This window comes from Gossypium raimondii, chromosome 5 (genome assembly GCF_025698545.1).
Source record: "Gossypium raimondii isolate GPD5lz chromosome 5, ASM2569854v1, whole genome shotgun sequence".
NCBI lineage: Eukaryota > Viridiplantae > Streptophyta > Magnoliopsida > Malvales > Malvaceae > Gossypium > Gossypium raimondii.
Window position 1 is genome coordinate 49,602,680 of NC_068569.1, and position 20,609 is coordinate 49,623,288.

The window sequence follows — 20,609 nt, forward strand, 5'->3', positions numbered from 1 at the left end:
GCTTAGTTGATTTAAGATCACAACCTAAGTTAATTTGAGTTAGCTGATTTAATATCGCAACCTAAGTTTATTTGAGTTACCTGATTTAAAATCGCAACTCCTAAACAACTTGCTAACCTATGTTCACAACTAATGTTATAGAGGTTAGCTAATTTAAGATTGCAACCTAAGTTTATTTGAGTTAGTTGATTTAATATCGCAACCTAAGTTTATTTGAGTAAGTTGATTTAAGATCACAACTCTTAAATAGCTCACTAACCTATGTTCACGGTTGATATTTTAAAGGGTAGCTGATTTAAGATCGCGACCTAAGTTTATTTGACTTAGCTATTTAAGATCACAACTTCTAAATAGCTCGCTAACCTTTGTTCACAGTTAATATTATAAGGTTAATTGATTTAAGATTGAAACCTAAGTCTATTTGAGTTAGTTGATTTAAGATCTCAACTCCTAAATAGCTCGCTGACCTACGTTCACAGCTAATATTATAAAGGTTAGCTGATTTAAGATCGTAACCCAAATTTATTTGAGTTAGTTTATTTAAGATCGTAACTCATAAATAGCTCACTAACCTACATTCACAACTGATATTAAAGGTTAGTTGATTTAAGATCATAACCTAAGTTTATTGAGTTAGCTGATTTATGATCACAAATCCTAACAACTTATCTTCGTTCTCAAATATGTATTGATAGTTCCATTTTAAGTGGTAGTGACAATTCTAATGATAATTATATTAATAATTACATTTACGGTGAAGGTGAAAATAGTAGTGAAGGCAAGAATTTCGATATAATAACTCATGAAAATGGTAATGATTTAACTCTAAAAGAAAGTTCTAATGATCTCAATCTATACAAGGATTTGTAGGTTTAATGCGAATACGAAAATTATTATAAAGTAAATTATAAGAAATCGCTTAATTAAAAAATGAATATTTGTGAACAATGTGGATATCATTTGAAAATAAAGAGTTCAGATAGAATTGAACTTTCAATTGATCCAAGCACTTGCGGTCCTATGGAGGAAGACATGATCTCTCTGGATCATTGAATTTTAGTCTGAAGAAGAGCTTTATAAAGATCATACTGATTTTTATCAAAGAAAGACAGGATTAACTGAAGCTATTCAAACAGGCACGGGTTAACTAAACAGTATTTTTATAGCAATTGGGGTTATGGATTTTCAGTTTATGGGGGTAGTATGGGATCCGTAGTAGGCGAGAAAATCACCCGTTTGATCGAATATGCTACCAATAAATTTTTACCTCTTATTCTAGTGTGTGCTTCCGGAGGAGCACGCATGCAAGAAGAAAGTTTGAGCTTGATGCAAATGGCTAAAATATCTTCTACTTTATATGATTTTCAATCAAATAAAAAGTTATTTTATGTATCAATTCTTACATACATTCACAGCTGATATTATAAATGTTAGTTGATTTAAGATCGCAACCTAAGTTTATTTGAGTTAGTTGATTTAATATTGCAACTCCTAAATAGCTCGATGATATACCTCTACATTGTTAAAGGTCAATGATTTTAGATTACAACCTAAGTTTACTGGGTTCAAAATTATGGATGATTCCTCAAAGTATTTCACTTAGAGTCATGAATAATTTTCTTATAGTTCATTATTTTCATAACCTTCATTACTTAGCCCATTTATCTTAGCAATTTGATTATGTGAAGGATTGAAATAAGTTGGCAACCAAATACATTTCCATATTAGTCAAAATTAAACTGATATTTTCATTTTCAATTTAAAAGCAACTACAGTAAAGACAATCAAAGGATGAATTACTTATTCAGCTTTACGGGTCAACTAACACTTCAACTTCCTATTCATCATTCCCTTCACACCCATCACCTTGACCTTCATTCATAGGAGCAACATTGGTATCAATAGAATTCTCAAGAGCAGAGCTTGCCTCAGCAGGATCTCTAGGGAGCTAAAAACTAGTTATGCTCTTCCATCTTGTTGTAAATTCCTCCCATGTTGTTCCAGAGGGGAAATGGATATGGAAGTCCAATTGAACACTAGTTAAATCGCTTAGAGCATCAAATTTTACTCTTCGCACATTAAAAGGGCCACCAACTACTTGAGCATGTAACAAAAAGTTAGCCTTTAAATCAGGCAAATACTCCTACAAGATTTGCATACTTTATTTTTTATATTTCTCCAAAGTTTCTTCATGGCCATTCACTAAATTAGCCATTGCAACCTTATGTTCTTCATCCATTTTCTTTAAACTAGTTTCCAACACACCCTTATCAGCTTGCTCACCTATGATCACCCCATATAGCTTCTCAACATCTTTTTCAGTAACAGTAAGACGTTCTTGTATACTCTTATTCTTTGCCTACAACATCCTATTTTCTTCAACCAAGTTCATAAAATGTCTGCGTGCCTACTTTATTGCTCCCATAGTGGATTGATAGATATTTTCATTTTCTCTCCTTTTAACTTCTTCCTTGTTAATACCTTTAACGAGTCCTATGCTAGACATACAAGCTTCATTCAACATCACTTGTAAGGAAATTGCTACCTCTTTCAGTGAAGGCTTCCTCATATCAATAGATGACACAATTGGGCAGAAATGCTACATGGTTATTGTCGTGTAACGGGAATGGAGAAAAAACTTAAAAAAGGCCAATTTTGTACGGTCGTGCTGGACCTTGGTGCTCTTCTTCTTCAAGTAGCCTCATTCCAACCTGTTGCATCTTCAGAGGCATAGAAACTAATCTTCCACCTATCCCACTGTGGGTTAGGACTTGTAATCTTCAACCTATTCCACTACTGGTCAGGGAGATAGGACTTGCGATCTTCAACCTATTCCACTGCTGGTCAAGGAGATAGGACTCGCAGCTTAAATCTGCTCCCTTACTTTTGAAGACAAGATTCGCCGTCTTCGATCTGCTCCGCTACTGCTTAGGGAGACAGGATCTATAGTTCTTCGGTCTATTCCACTTTAATCTCATGGAGAAAGACCTGATGCGATCTACTCTACTGTAACTTCAGAGAGATAAGATCCTTTATTTTAATCTGTTCCACTGTAATCTCAGGGAAATAGGATTATTGGCTTCAATCTGCTCCGCTGTAATCTCAGGGAGATAAGATCTGTAATTCTTCAGTCTATTCCACTGTAAGCTCAGGGAGATAAGACGTGATGCGATCTGCTCTACTGTAACTTCAGAGAGATAAGATCTTTTATTTTAATCCGTTCCACTGTAATCTTAGGGAAATAGGATTACTGGCTTCAATCTACTCCACTGTAATCTCAGGGAGATAAGATCTGTAATTCTTCACTGATCTGTTCTTTGGGAACACGACCTGTATAATGAACCTAATTATGCCTAATAATTAGGATGACATGATCAAAATGAATCAAATGCTCCTAATTAGACATGTGTGAATGGTGTTTGCATGAATGCAGAATTTTATTTTTCAGAGAATGATTCTGTTTCGTCATTACTCAAAATTTATTAAGGCTTTAACACTGATGTGCTTACAATGCCTTCTTACTTAACCGGCTTTTCTGAAGAAATATCTAGCCAGGTTGCCCCCCACTATAAATCTCAAATTTTAATCCATTGGGGCGCAAAAATTGTACCATCATTCTCCCACTGCAACCCGATGGTAGAAATATATGTGGTTTTTATCACAATCCTCTCTTATCACAAATCAAGGATATAGGATCTAAAATTGTTTTGGTTCCCTACACCATTCCCAGGGTGTCGTACCAAAGACTTATGTGCAAATGAAGACTCTCTTCTCAAATTTCGAACCTTTAAACTTGGTGTGTTCTAAACAATAGTCCTGTTTCAGGTTCCTATAATATTTAGAAACTTTTCAGAGTAATATGCAAAACTTCCTTTGTGAAAGTTTTATTAGTCCATTAATCATTATTCCAATGCAACATGCTTGTAAAAATGGTCATAACAATGGATAAGAATAATGTTGGTTCTGGGCATAGCTCAAAATGAATAAATTATCACAAATAGTAAAGAAGGATAATAAAGGAATTGATTGGGAATGTATATCTTGGAAAAGAAAAAAAGTATTCTAAGAACAACAAATTCAATATAAATAATAGGAGAATTGGGTGCCCCGGCTATCGCAGCTTGAACTTCTCTGAACAAACTTTCTGAAGACCATTTTGAGTTTGACATGTGTTTAGGAGACTACAGTGCTTTGTCGATGCCCCAAGACGTCACCTACCCCTCCCTGTTGATTCAGGTATAACAAGATTACCACATGCCCGAAAATTCGAGTTGCTCTGATCGCTTCATGCCCCATTCTGATTAATATTTGAGCAGCCCTTTTCAGGTTTTCAACTCAAATCCCTTTTGGCCTAAGGTGCCCTTTGCGGGTTTTCTCCTTAGCCTCTCCATTTTTACTTTTTTCGTTTTTCATCTTTTTTTTTAGGAATCAAAGCACCCTTTACAGGTTTTCACTTTGAATCCTTTCCTTCAAGTGAAGTATTTCTTGACTGAGTCTGAGTTTACAGGATTTGGCAAGTTTTTTCTATCCATCTCACTTAGAATCAAAGCTCCACCAGAAAAGGCCTTTTTTACGATATAAGGACCCTCCCAATTTGGCATCCATTTTCCTCTAAAGTCTTTTTGTATAGGAAGAATTTTCTTCAACCTCAGATCCCCTTCGTGGAATTCTCTAGGACGAACCTTTTTGTTATAGGCTCGCATCATCCATTTTTGATACATATGACCATGTTGGATGGCTTTTAACCTTTTCCCTTCGATTAAGTTCAACTGGTCGTATCGAGACTGAATCTCCACTTCAATGGGTAAAACGGCTTCCATCCCATAAACTAGAGAAAATGGTGTTGCCCCAGAAGAGGTCCTAACAAATGTTCAGTAAGCTAAGAGAGCAAATGATAGCTTTTCATGCCAATCCTTGTAAGATTCAATCATTTTCCCCACAATTCTCTTAATGTTCTTATTGGCCACCTCCACTGCACCATTCATTTTTGGGCAATATGGCGACGAGTTATGGTGACTGATCTTGAACTGACTACAAACCTTCGCTATTGTGTTATTATTCAAATTCAACGCATTATCGGATATGATTCTTTCAGGCATTCCATATCGACAAATGATCTCCTTTTTCAAGAATTCACTAACCACTGATTTCGTGACATTTGCATATGAAGCAGATTCCACCCATTTGGTAAAGTAATCAATGACCACAAAGATGAAACGATGCCCATTCGAAGCCTTTGGTGATATTAGCCTAATAACACCTATGCCCCACATGGAGAACGGCCACGGAGCAGTCATAACGTGCAGAGGTGAGGGAGGTACATGTATCTTATCTCCATAAATTTGACATTTATGACACTTCTTGGCATAGCTAATGCAATCCCCTTCCATAGTAGACCAATAGTATCCAAATCTCATGATCTGTCTGGCCATTGTAAACCCATTTGCATGGGCTCCGCAAATACCCTCATGGACTTCTTCCAAGATCTTTCTAGCCCCCATGGCATCTACACATCTTAATAGCACTTGATCTTTCCTTCTTTTGTACAACATTTCCCCATCTAAGACATATTCAATGGCTATTCTTCTCAGTGTTCTCTTGTCATTTTCTGTCGCTTGATCAGGGTATTTTCGATTCTTCACATACTGTAGTATACTCTGATACCAAGGGTGATCATCTTTTCCCTCCTCTTCAATATTGTAGCAATGAGCCGAAACTTCATATATGCTCATCTGAATAAGCTTCATGATTTCTAACTTGTTCACCTTAATCATCGAGGCTAGAGTAGCCAGTGCATCAGCCATCTAGTTTTCATCTCGTGGGAGATAATAGAAAGTGATGTCATCAAACTCGTCAATCAATTCAAGAACCAGCTCTTTATGACTTATCAACTTAGGGTCTCCGGTTTCCCATTCTCCTTTGAGTTGGTATATCACCAATGCGGAATCTCCATATACTTTTAGCACTTTGATTTACGTTCAATGGGCACACGAATACCCATAATACATGCTTCATATTCTACCATATTATTTGTCTAATCGAAGTCCAACTTGCTGGCGACAGGATAATGATCTCCACTTGGGGATACCAAGACTGCCCCAATTCCATTACCTATAGCATTTGAAGCTCTATCGAAATTTAACTTCCATATGTGGTCTATTCGAGGGTTTTCTTCAGTGTTTGCCACATACATTAAGTCCTCATTTGGAAAATCGAAGTTCAAAGACTCATAGTCTTCCAAGGCTCTACTGGCTAGAAAATCAGTTATTGCACTTCTTTTTATAGCCTTCTGACTTACGTATATTATGTCAAATTCAGAGAGCAGAATTTGCCATCTAGCCACTCTCCCATTTAAAGCAGTTGATTCCTTCATGTACTTTAAAGGATCCAACTTTGAAATCAGCCAAGTCGTATGATACAACATGTATTGCCTTAGTCTTCGAGTTGTCCAAATTAAAGCACAACACAACTTTTCAATGGACGAGTACCTCATTTCACAATCAGTGAATTTCTTGCTGAGATAGTATATTGCTCTTTCTTTCTTTCCTGTTTCGTCATGTTGGCCCAAGACGCATCCTATGGAATTGTCAAACACCATTAGATACAATATCAGTGGCCTATCTGGACTAGGCGGTGATAGTATTGGAGCATTAGCCAAGTATTGCTTTATCTTGTCAAAAGCTTTCTGACATTCCTTATCTCATTCTCCCGGATTATGTTTCTTCAAAAGACGAAATACTGGTCGCATTTCTCAGTCAATTGTGAAATGAACCGAGCAATGTAGTTCAACCTTCCTAAGAAACCTCAGACCTCTTTTTGAGTGCTTGGCGGAGGCAGATCTCGTATTGCTTTAAATTTATCCAGGTCAATCTGAATCCCCTTCCTACTGACTATGAAGCCCAACAACTTTCCTGATCTGGTTCCAAATATGCATTTTGCTGGTTTGAGCTTGAGCTGAAATTTTCTCAATCTTAAGAATAATTTCCTCAAGACTCGGAGATGATCTTCTTCAGTTCTAGATTTTACAATCATATCATCAACATAGATCTCAATTTCTTTATGCATCATGTCATGAAACAGGGTGACCATTGCCCTTTGATACGTTGCTCCTACATTCTTCAATCCAAAGGGCATTACTTTGTAACAAAATGTTCCTCATAGGGTGATGAAAGTGGTTTTCCCCATATCTTCAGGATGCATTTTTATTTGATTATATCCAGAAAAGCCGTCCATGAAAGAAAATAATGAGTAGCCAGCTGTGTTATCTACCAAAGTATCAATGTGTGGCAACGAAAAATTGTCTTTTGGACTAGCCTTGTTCAAGTCCCTATAATCCACGCACATCCGTACCTTTCCATCCTTTCTGGGAACAGGGAAGATGTTTGCTACCCATTCTGAATACTTGACCTCTTGTAAGAATCCAGCACTGAAATGCTTTTTGACCTCCTCTTTTATTTTCAACACAATACCAGGTCTCATTCTTCTGAGCTTCTGTTGAACTGGTTTACAATCTTCTTTTATAGGTAAACGATGTACCACAATGCTAGTATTTAGCCCTGGCATATCCTGGTATGACCATACGAAAACATCTTTGAACTCTCGGAGTAACTCGATGAGGTCATGTTTTGTCTTTGCGGTGATATCAATTCCAATTTTCACCTCTTTTCCTTCCTCTAGGCTCACAATTTCTAATGATTCATTATGAGGTAGGATTTTTTTATCCTCTTGTTCCATCATTCTCAACAAGTCCGGAGATATACCACAGTCTTCGTCATTTTCAAAGTCATGAGATCCTTCCAAACACATGTCTTGCTCAAAAAGAGACTCCGCATTTGAAACAACATCACTCATGTCATTGATATCTGAGGACCTATGGGGATACACCAAAGAATATAAAAGAATATATAAATTTATGAATAATTATTTGTACAATCAGGTTATAAATATAATGAAAAAATCATTGAAAGACAATCAATCAAATGGAAAATATTTACTTGCCTGGAAAGAATAAAAGAATAATTACTCGAAATGAATGCAAAGATGTATTTTATTAGGATAAAGATATTCAGACTTAAGCCTATTTCACAAAGGATTTCTTATCATTCTTAGGCTAAAAACAACAATAATGTTTTGAACATTACACTGAATAAGCTCTAAAGACTATAGGTATTTCTTCCGCAGTCCAATTGTGTAGCTCACTCCCAGGTTCGTAAGGGCAAATCTCCAGCAAGGTCCTTCTTTCCATTGTCTCTATAGCATTGATGTGAACATTTTCCAACATTTCTTCAAAGTTTTCCCTTCTGGGTACCCCTTGCTCAGGGTAAATAAACCCACCCGACACAAAGGATTTAGATTTGTGGGGAAAGGTCAAAGGCTCCCACTTGACTTCCTCTCCACTCAAACGTGCCCTTCTTCTCTCCTATCTTTTCTCTGCTTCTTTCCTCTTTTGTTTCATATCTGGCTTGTAACTCAGGCCAAAGTGATCAAACTTTCCCTTCAACATGGGTGCTTCAATCCTTCCTTGAAGGTATTTTCCCAATCCTTTCCCTAGCGAAGCTCCTCTTCCTACTATCAACTGTAGACCCATCTCGGTAGTCTTGGATATATTTGGTACCGAAATTCTGTTTCCTTCAATGATAAATGTTACGTTCACAAATTCTGAAGACCGGAAAGAACATTCCACTGCCTCATCATTGGTCTCTACATAAGGTGTATCACCCGTTACCATCGCAATGATATCCTCCTCCGCACTTATTGTTACCAATCGACCCTCTGGTATTAGCTTCACCTTCTGATGTAATGATAAAGTTACTGCCCCTGCCAAATGTATCCATGGTCTTCCCAATAAACAGTTGTAGGAAGGCTTAATATCCATTACCAGAAAGTCCACCTCATAAGTAGTTGGGTCAATCCTTAATGGTATTTTAATTCTTCCTATAACCCCTCTTTCCGTTCCGTCAAATGCCCTTACTATATTCTGGCAGGCTTTCATATGTGAACTGTCTACTGGTAGTCGATTAAGAGTGGACAAAGGCAATACGTTCAGTGCGGATCCATTATCGATCAAAACCCCCGGTAATGTGTCCCCCCTACATCGGGTAGTAATGTGTAGAGTTTTAGTAGAACTCCTACATCCAGACGGTATTTCATCATCATTGAAGAAAATAAAATTGTCAACATTTATATTATTGATCAACAGATCCAACTTATTGGCTGAAATGTCATTGGCCACATATCTTTCATTTAGTACCTTTATCAGTGCATTTCGATGTACTTCTAAGCTTAGGAGCAAAGCTAATACTGAAATATGGGCTGGCTGTTTATGCAGTTGCTCCACGACACTGTATTCGCTATGTTTCAAGAACTTTAAAAATTCTTTTGCTTCTTCTTCTTTTATTGGTTCATTAACCAATGGCTAAGATTCCGTCGCCTTCCCTTTCCTCTGTTCTACCATCGGAGTCTTTTATCTTGGCAATTCTACTTGAGTGTCATAACGCTTCCCATTACGTGTATAAGAACCCCTTTCTTGATATTCTTTTACCATATTGCCCTCAACTTCTTTTCCTAGGATTGTCACATTGCATTCGTAACTCCACGGAACCATTTTGTCATCCTTATATGTGAAACTTGACAGTTTCGTAATTACAATTTTTGGTGTTACTTGAACCCTAGCCTCATTACTCTTAGGGTGTGAGATAATGACCACAGGACGATTTATTTTCGGAGTCCCTGTTCCCGACTCTGTCGCGCATATGCTCCTCCTTTCTTCTGCAACTTCATAGAACCTCATCTCCTTATTATCCATAATGCTTTGAACCAAAGCCCTGAATCCTTCACATTCTTGGATTTCGTGCACTATTTTATGGTGGAATTCACAATAATTTCCCATCTCATACCCTTCCTCAAAACTTGAAATAACTAACCCTCTTTTTGCCATCTCTTTCTAGACCCATTTCAATGGAGTTTTTACTTCAGCAATGTCAGTCTTGAATTCTTCCCCCGTACCTTCGCTCAACATATTCACTCCCTTATCATCATGATTAGGCAATGGACCTTCTGTGCTGGGTGAGTCATCAAATTTGACAACACCCAATTTAATAAGTCCTTCTACTACCTTCTTGAAAACAGTACAATTTTCTACTGAATGCCCTGAAATTCCCGCATGATAGTCACATTGTGCGTTCGTGTTATACCATTTTGGATACTGGGGTTGTAGAGGATTCAAGTAACGAGGAGCAACAAGATGTGCATTAAATAAATTCTGATACAGCTCTTTATATATCATCAGAATAGGAGTGAACTGGGGCTTCTCAGTATTTTACCTCATTCCCGACTCTTGTTTCGATGAGCCTTGTTGATTAGCAACCATCTTCCTTGGTTGATTCACTGTAATTGATTTACTGTATGCATTCACATTGTTTACTTCACCTTCTCTTTTCTTTGGAGCTGACCTTCGATTATTCTCCCCACCATCTATTTTTCCACTTTAAATAGCATGTTCAATCATTTCGCCATTCATGATTATATCCGAGAAACTCTTTGAGGCACTTCTTAACATGTGCGTGATAAACGGCGCCTTCAATGTGTTGATGAAAAGCATCGTCTTTTCCTTTTCCAAAAGTGGTGGCTGAACTTGAACTGCAATCTCTCTCCACCTCTGTGCATATTGTCTAAAATTTTCGTTTGATTTCTTTTCCAAGTTCTGCAAAGTGATTCTATCAGGCATTATTTCAGATACATGACTGTACTGTCTCATAAAAGCTTGTGCCAAATCCCTCCAAGTGCTGATTTTGGTTCGGCTCAACTGGTTATACCATTTAGACGCCGCCCCAATGAGGCTATCCTGAAAAAAATGTATTAATAGCTGATCATTGTTAATGTACTCAATCATTCTTCTACAGAACATTGTAATATGGACTTCAGGGCAACTGGTCCCACTATACTTCTCAAATTCTGGCACATTGAACTTATATAGGATCACTAAATCCGAGACCAGACTCAGATCTTTTGCATCTATTCCACGATAACTTTCAATGTTTTCTATTGCCTTAAACTTCTCTTCAATCCATTTCCATTTCTCCTCAAATTGTATTGGTAATTCTTCCTTTTTCTTTATCCTTCTCAGCTACTTCATTGAAGTCCGGGACAGCTAGATTAACCGGGTTCTCACCAGGGTTAGAACCTAATCCAGCTTGGGAGTTCATCGGTATTGGAATATCGGTTTGAAACCGCTGAAGCCTTATTGAAACAGAGGATCTACACAGATGCACCTCAGTCTGAACCTGTGCATGCGGAAGCGTAAAGCCTGGAGGATAGGTGCGTCCATTCTTGTCTTCTTCTTCATCATTAATCATAGGACTTTTCCCCTTATTTATTCATTTTAGTAATTGCGTCAGCTCAGTCATCATGTCCTTTTGAGACTCTAGCATCCTTTCTGTCATGTCATGTTGAATTTTTTCCAATTGCTCCTTCATTTGCATCTGTAACTGATCTTGCAATTCCTTTTGAAGTCGATCCAACTTTTCCAATCTTTGATCCATAATTTTTTATTTTCCACGGGTACCGTAGCGGTGCTTGGTTGACGAGTTTTTGTTGGTTTTCAGATTAACTGTAATGATTTTAACCAATTAGGGTCTTTCGCTGGACCTTAATGCATATGATGCGATGTAATGCAATGCATGAATGCAAAGAGGCGTCGATTCTGATTCAATTTCATTTAGAAAACTTTTACTAGAAAACAAAATTCTTTACATAAAACAGGTTACATATATGCTCTTGCCCTAATGCTTAGAACTTTAATTTTCCTAAGTAATGAAGCTATTTCCTGTCCTCGAGTTGATTCAGCTCATACTTTACTCTCAGTGCATCGACTTGTACCGCCAAAGTCTGCAGGTGATCAGCTACCTCCCGGATCTAAACCACGGCTTCTCCCATGATACGATATCTATTTTCAAGTTGATTCTGAAGATGGTAAAGTTGCTCATTCTGATGACTTTCGTTGGTTTCCAAGTACTCAGTCCGGATCTCACAACTTCGCAGTGCTGATTCCAACTCTTCTATTCTTCCTTTCATTTCTTCGATCTTGCCCAAGCTCACCTTTAATTTCATCGCAGAATTTTAACTTCGATACTGATGAAGAGATCTTTCCAACTCAGCCACTCTATCTTTTAGTTCACATTTTTCCTTTTGGTTTTCTGACAAACTCTTTTCTAAAGCTCCATTTCACGTCTAAACCTCTCAGAATTTCTTTTCCTATCCATTAGACTTGTTCTTTTCTTCCCGAATCTCTTGATGCCATTGTTCTGGAGTTTTCCCTTACCCAGCAGTTCTTATTGATAACCTCAACCTCTTGTAGTCTGTCTTCAAACTGTCCAAGTCTTCCTCAGCCTTGTTCTTTCCTTTTCTTAATTTCTCACTCTCTAATTTTTGAACATCCACATCTAATCCCAAGTGCATCTTTTCTTCTTCCAACTGCTCGATCTTCTTTTCGAGCTCTGTATTCCTCTTCTCAAAATCTTGCTTCATAATTTCCAATTCGGAGGGAACAACCCGTAAATGTTCTTCTATTGACTGGCTATCTCCTTGACTTGGCCTTGGGATGTTATCATTGATTCTTCTAACCCACCATTCATTATATTCAGGAGTCGTCGTCGAGCCTACGGCTAATCTCTTCATCCGTTGAGTTTGGTCCCATGCACTGGTTATCTCTCGAATCTTCTTTTTTTATCCATTGTCTTTATACGAGAATTTGAACTCAGCTAAGCCTTCGGTTGCAGGTATAAACTGCCTTGACCTGTACTGTCTTAGCACCATCAATAGAGCATAACCAACAGCTCTCCAGATTCCAAGTAACGGGACCCAATCAAAACTACCACATCGGTACAAGATCTCATTCAGAAGCAACCATGGGGCTCTCCACTCGATGTCCTCCTCATGAAGATTTTGAAGAATGACCAACCATTTCTCTTCCGAGATGTCATCTCTCATTGGTGTAGCTACTATCTCTTTTAACGGTAAATAATTTTCAGAGAAGACTCGATACGAAATATTATCAATTTTCCAAAAATGACTTTAGAACCATGCAAGTAGAAGCTACACACACCCGATGAATCTGCCTTCACCCGCCCTTCGACATGCATTCAATGACCTGAAGGTTTCTGTTAAAATTGTCGGAACTGGTGTAACCCTCTTATCAAGTCGGTCAAAGAGATCTGAGGTCGCCTTATCTACGTGCCCTAGTGCCTTAGGGAAAATTACTAGCCTATAAATGCTCAGAGCAAAGGCATCAACCCTTTTCCTCGCATCAAGGTGCCCCAAAATCAGCTCTTGCAGGCTTTTCCAAGGGATACATTTGCTTTCCCCCTTCTGCTTGATCCGTGCTGTGACCCACTGCTCATTCATTCCAGTGATGTTCATCAACTTCTTTATAAAGGTTGGAACATTAACGGCTCTAGAGTAGACTTTATCAACTTGGATCTTTGGACAACGTAGCAAAGCTGTATATTCTTCTATAGTAGGCACCAAATCAACCTTTCCAAAGGTAAAACAATCATACGCGGGGTTCCAAAACTAAGCGATGGCCCAGAACAAATGTACGTCTACCTTAATGTCGAGTAGATACGGAAAATCCCCATAACTAGAGTTGAACAATTGCTTAGTTTCGTCAGTCCAATGGTCCCATATTACCTTTAATTCCTGAAGGCTATTTTGAGTTGCACTGATATGGGTGTAGTCCCATAACTCCGACATGTACCCCCCGGCTAGGCTATCTCCTTTCTCCGATTGTGTTTTCTCTGACCACACACGGATAGCAGCATTGTCCTCTACTTTATCAAGAAATTCGTTCTCCATGCCAAGTTTTCTAATTTAGTAATCGAACCTGAATCGACACTCTTTTGAATATGAAATGACATGCAAACATAACAAAAACACCATAAGTTAGTGCAACAAAAACGCAACTTTCAATAAGTAAAAAGAATCAAACACCTATCGGGGCAATCGCTAGGGTCTCCACAGTACGATCAAGGATGAGCTCCTAGGTTTTTCTACATGCATCTCGGTTCTAAATTTGAGGTACTCGAACCAGCAGATTCCTCGATCCTCACCCATTATAGGCTCATACGGACCGAGTTCGGTTCAAGGGAATACATTTCCCTATGGCAGCACGGAGATGAAAATCTCACGAAGACATAAGTACGGATGTATCCCGGAAGTGATCCACTATCCTGCACGGAGGTGAAAACCTCATGAAGGAGTAGCTTCTCACTCCCACTTAAAGGGGTAAGACCAGAATAACCTTTATGCAATATGATGCGAAGATATTAAAACTTAATTTACAGTAATCATACAAACAAATGCAAAGAGGATCGTAATTTTTTAAATCAAATTTTCAATTTTTGACAATAAGACAAAATACAATCATTTTTACGGCTTGACTCTCTAAAATGGTAGCCAGCGGAGTCGCCAAGCTGTCAAAACCACCCTTTTTTTTTGAAAAACAAAAAAGATTTAGTTGTCGACTTTAAAAATGAAAATTGGAGTCGCCACAGATCTTTTAAAGAGGTATGATCGGATCACCTTGAAAACAATTTTAGGTCTACGAATTTTGAGAAAACAGGTTCGGGAGTCGGTTACGCACAAGGAAGGGTTGGCACCCTTGTAACGCCCAAAATTGGTACTGAATTGATTGTTTAATGTTTTAGTGTCAAGAATTTGAAAATATTTTAAAATATGATCCTTCCTTTTTTATTAATGTTAATTTTATAAAAGATGCTTGGATAAATTGAGGCAAATGCTAAAGACCTTCTCGTCTCAGAGTAATAAAATGTCATGCCCAATACATTAGGACAGGACATTTTTAGTTCTCGAGAATAAGCTTGTCTTTTGATTTTCAAAACTCTTGTGGTGAAGTTAAAAAGGAATATTCAATTGCTTTAAGTCAGATGAAAAATTGAAACCCAATACGTTAGGGCACAATTTCTCAAAATTCCTAACATTAAATATAGCCCTTATTATTTTTTTAAATCTTCATTTCGAGAAAACGACATGGCACATCCAATACATTAGGACACGACGCATCGAATTCCCGAGGATGAGTTTTTATTTACGTTTTGATTAAAGCATATCCTCGATTATTTAGATTCAACGAGGAGAATTGGAACCCAATACGTTAAGGATCAATCATTTCGAAGATCCTAAATGTCGAGTATTGCGTTATTTTTGAAAACTTTTATATGAAATAACTTTGACATTTGTAATATTTTGAATGAACAAAAACAATTGAATAATAATGTACAACAAGAGACGATAATTCATAAACCACAATATATGTTAATGAATACAAATAATCGATAAATACCAATAAACAATGCCAAACACATAAAGGCAATAATCTCACATCACACATAAATATCAACATTAATATTTAAAAGCTAATAATAATAAAATACTAAGAAACAAGCGAATTAATACAAACACCTACCCAATGTACAAATTTGAAATAACTAAAAAAGGAAAGAAAGGAAATTATATAAATTTAAAATAAATAATATATAACTGAAAATTTGAAATAAATAATAAAAATACAATTAAAAACAAATATTTCATAAAATAATAGTGTCCCAATAAATTTAAAAATCAGATTATATCAAAATACATAAAGATATATACGTATATTAATTTAGATAAATAATATATGAGAAAATAATAATAATATAAATAACATATTTATATACTAATAATAGTAACAAAATAATTAATAAATTAATAAAAAAATGTAAAAAAGAGGGTTAAATCGCAATTAGATCTAAATTAACAAGAAATTAACATAATTAAAACAAAGTGGGGAACTATATCGCAACGCGCGAATTATATGGGGGGCCGAGTGGGAAATATTCCCTCCCTTCCAAAACGCAGCGTTTTATGCGTGATTGAATTGAAACAAGTTCAAAATTCATGCGAGAAATTTACAAAAAAAAAACAAAAATGAAATTAAAAAGGTGGAGTAAAAAGGAGGGATCAAAGGCGCAAATAGACCACACAACAAAAATGCACGGATCCTCCCCGGGTCGGGTCACCGCGCCGGTTATTGAAGCCGGATGGTTAATACGGCACCGTTTTAAGGCCACTGAAACAGGCCCTAAACGGTGCCATTTTATGCACTATATAAATCCCTCTTAACCCTCAAATCAGAACCCTAGGCCAGCCTAAACATCAGCCCCCAAAGCCACCCTTTTTGCCCCGCTTCACAATCGAAAACTCCCCTCCCCCAAATTCACTCCGATCTGAACGGAGGAGGGCTTCGGCGACGCACCAACCCAGGTACCAACTCTAGACTCCTTCTTTCTTTTATTTACTTTTTTACAAAAAAAGAAGAAGAAGACCCATGCGAAAACAGAGAAAAAGAAAAAAATCAAACGAGAAAAACAGAAAACCCATCACTTTTCGAACTTTTTTTTCTGAATATCTTCCTTTGTATTCAATATGCGTGTGTCTGTAAACGTTTACAATGCCTTTTTGGCTTTTATATAGCCAGGAAAATGAAAAACCATTACAAAAGAAATACGTTTTGCTCCTTTTTTGTTTGTTACTGTTTTCTATTTGTCTTTTCTTGTTTGCTTGTGTGCAGGTACGGTCGTACGGAGCAATGGACGTGGAGGCGTGGCACGTGGCGGTGGCACACGCGCGAGGGAAGGCCCTGGTGGCTACAGCGCTGAAAGCTTGTTGCTGCTAGGGTTTGCTGCTGATTTTTTTTTGTTTTAGGCTATCGGGCTGGTAATTTGGGGCTGGTCTGGGTTAAAACGGGTTGGGCCAAGTTGGGCCTATGTATTTGGACTAGTATTTAATTTGGTATTTATTTGTGCACGGGCCGGGCAAATATTGGGCCTTACAGCCTACACCACCATCAATTATCATATTAGCACCAGTAATTAACATAGGTGGGTTCGCATCACTCTCTGCATTCGTCGAAAGTTGCGAAGACCAAGCGTGAGACTTTAGTTTACAAAAATTATAAAATTAATTCCTAGGCTCATCTTTACTTCCCAACAATATAAGAGTCAATTCATTAGTTGCCCCATAAGGCCACGCGAACTGTACAGAACGAAGTCCAATGGTGTCTACCCCATTATTCGCGTCAGCTTGTCTCTGTCCATTAAGGATCAAATTTAAAAGACAATACCGAAAAACATTTCTTAGAGTCGATATTTCTTCTAAGTCCAACATCTAGCCCTGGAAAAGCCTATAAAATTGTCCCTAGCATACTTCTGATATTATGTATTGCCTTCTTGAGCATATATCTTTGGTAGGAAATGACCATTCAATGAGGAAACCAAAGCCACTATTAAACCTGTATGTGACTCAGATATATTTGTAGCGATTGAGACAAAAATTAGAACATTTGTTGCTGATAATAGACTTCACGTCTTCGCGGGGGTGAAGTAAAAGAAACCATTCGAACCCTCTCAATTATAGCCCTTCAATTGGTATAAACTTTGAAATACGACGATCAACGACACTTTATCGCTTCGAACACATTCAATGAAATATACTACAGCCAGCTACCAAGAAAAATCAAATAGTTGGCCAAGAGCTATCCTATAATCATCAAGGAGATGACAAAAGAAAGGATGAAGGGACAAATGAAACCCCGCTTCTAACACATGTAGTGGAAGTAAAAAACTACCATTACTGGTGTCGCTCAAACAGTGCAGTCCTTTAGGAATAGAAAAATTATAAGCGAAATTCAGAATTTTAATTCCTTGAACAACTAGAAGTCGATCCATTTCTTCTTCCTTTGTGGTACAAACGTAGGCTTTCACTTTTACAATATTTCTTGTATCCTGGTGTTGTGAAGGATTACCCAGAATAACACGACAACTGCCCCTGATTCTAGCCATACTTTACCAGTGAAAATAGAAAGAAAAGTTGATAATGTAATGGGTATTTTAAAGAGATTAACTCTGAAATTATCTTTCTCGGCTATGCTTCTTCTTCAAAATTTTTAAACTTTAGTAATGTGATTTCTAGGGCTCTGTTAACCCCTTTTAAAAGAAACTTTCCCTCACACTTTGATGATTCGAATGCCCAACTCTGCACGTAGTGAACTATACGTCGTACGATGAAATATAAAACGTACTCGATAAGTTTATTTGTATTACTTTTATTCTCACCAAACCAAGTTCCAACAAGAGTCACTTTATAACTCTTTCTCGAACCAGATGGGGGACAAATTGTTATGATACTTGTTATTACTGGCCCAAAACCCGAATGGGAGCCTAATGGGTTCGGGTTGAATGCCATCGAGCTCACGCGCCGAGCTCGTAGACCAAGCTCTCATAATAATAGGTGTTCATAGCAGGGGTACCTATATTCTCCTGTGAAGTCACACGTGAGATCGCACATGAGACCACATAAACATGTGTTAAGTCTAGAGTAGGATACGTATTGATATGCATGGAACCTATCTAGTATGTCATATCAGTGAACAATACATATATCATATAAATATGGAAGTCTCACCATCTAAAAGAGACAGAGAAAAACACTCAACAAATATCATTTAAATTTACTATTGAAAGTGATTATTTATGCTTATAAATGTGCATTATATTGTTGAGAAGTTAAATATCATTTAAATTTATTATTGAGAGTTTGGATTGAGGTTACTCTGATAATCAATGTGATATCGTGCATCAAATCGTCTTCTAGGTCGAATGTAGAGTGTTACATTTTGTCTATCTTGGTGTTGCCAATCAGTAGCGAATCCAGGGGGCTGGCTATCTTAATGTAATGGTAAAATTGCACTTTGCCCCCCCAAATGATAAAAATTTGATTTAATCATTTATAAGATATAGGCTATTAAAATGGTAAATTTGCATTTTTACTATCGTAAAAAGTACAATTTAATTTCGGCTCCCCTTAAAAATTTTCTGGCTTCGCCCCTGTTGCCAATAGTGAGTTTGTGCATGGTAACACAATGCTTAAGGCAACTAATATCAACAACCCAAAATATTGTATTAAGATTGGTATGTTCTCAAAGGCGAAAATAGAAATGAAGAATGGGGAGGTAATGGAGAAGAGGAGTTAACACTCACTAAGTTCTCGTAACCACCACATTGGTAACCAATTTATGAAAGATCTTTGTGGGGATATTTTGGAAAGAACATACTCAGGAATGAAGCTAAATCGATAATAGAGTTGGTAACCTTTGTTGGAGAACTACTAATTGTTAAGTTTGCCTCCAATGATGGGTTGAGTGGTTTTTGTCTACAAGTTGGGGTATCAAGAATTGTTTTGGGGTTACATGAGCTAGAATCGTGAACGAGAATTTTGCTAGTTGCAGTACTGAGCTTAGTTAGAGGAGAATTCATACGTTTTTTTTTATTCAATTTCCATAGACAACGTCAATTGTTGGTGCTTTTTTATTGCATGTTGAACTAAGACTAGATTAGGTTATGTAGTTGAGAATCTGCGAAACAAAGGTGAGCTAAAAGGCACCAGAGTTAGAGACCCCAAAACAGCATTAATGCTTAAGCCAGTGATTGGTGCAAAGGAATAAAAAGTTTAATGAGATTAATGAGGGGAAAAGTTTACCCGTGGAATCACTTTTCCTTGGTATTTATAGAAATGTCTCAAGTTGCCATTGACCTGCTCAGGTCTAATTTCCGCATCCTATTGATTGATGAAGCACCCCACTCACTACTCATTCTCCCTTGGTTGCTCAGCTGAGCTAAATGCCTGTGCAGAATCTTCCTTCTATTGCATGAGGCCACTTGGCATGCTTACCACCATGGTTTCATGGGCTTATCTCATAAAAAAGCTTTGAGCCTTCATGTTGGTATGACAAATATTTCACCTTTTTATCAGTTTCAAATATTTTAATATGTTTTTAGGAATGATTTTTTAATTAGATAAGTTGAATTTGAACTAAATCAACACTTTTTCACTATTCAATTGGTTATGCGGAACTCCCCTATAAAAATCTCTAAATTTTAAACCACTTTAAATAATGTAAAATTTTAAATTTTGCATAAAGGAACACTTTTTTCATTCATGGGTGTAATTAGAGCTGTTCATGGATCGGGTTACCTGTCCAGGTTTGAACGTCCTCTTGAAATTTGAAATAACTTGGGTAAAAATATTAGGCCCGAAAAATGGGTTTGGACAAAAAAAATTAAGCCCATTTAAAATATGGGTCGAGCTTAGGCTTGAACATTCAAGATTCGAGCCCGGCCGGGTGCGATCTATTTTTAAGTTTATAATACTTATATAATATTATTTTTATATATATTATGTAATTTAGAACACATTAAAAAAATAAATTTATACTAAATATGCAATACTACTCTAATGTAAACATTAAATTAATGTTAAGATAATTATATAAAAAAATTCAATAAATAAAACATATATAAAATTATTAAATATTAAAATAATCTAATATAAATATTTTTAAAAAATATATAAAAAAATAATATGAGCATATCCAAAATAGATTTGGGTTAGTCATTTGTAAATATGAATGGATTTAGACAAAATTTAAAGTTCATATTCTGAACCGAGCCAAACTTGAATAAAAATAAAATATATTACTATAATGTTTAAACCCG

At 36.9% G+C, this 20,609-nt stretch overlaps 1 pseudogene; it reads left to right on the plus strand.

The window, feature by feature from the left end:
- Positions 1 to 666: 666 nt before the first annotated feature.
- LOC128041104 (acetyl-coenzyme A carboxylase carboxyl transferase subunit beta, chloroplastic-like) lies at positions 667 to 1,419 on the plus strand (annotated as a pseudogene).
- Positions 1,420 to 20,609: the final 19,190 nt, after the last annotated feature.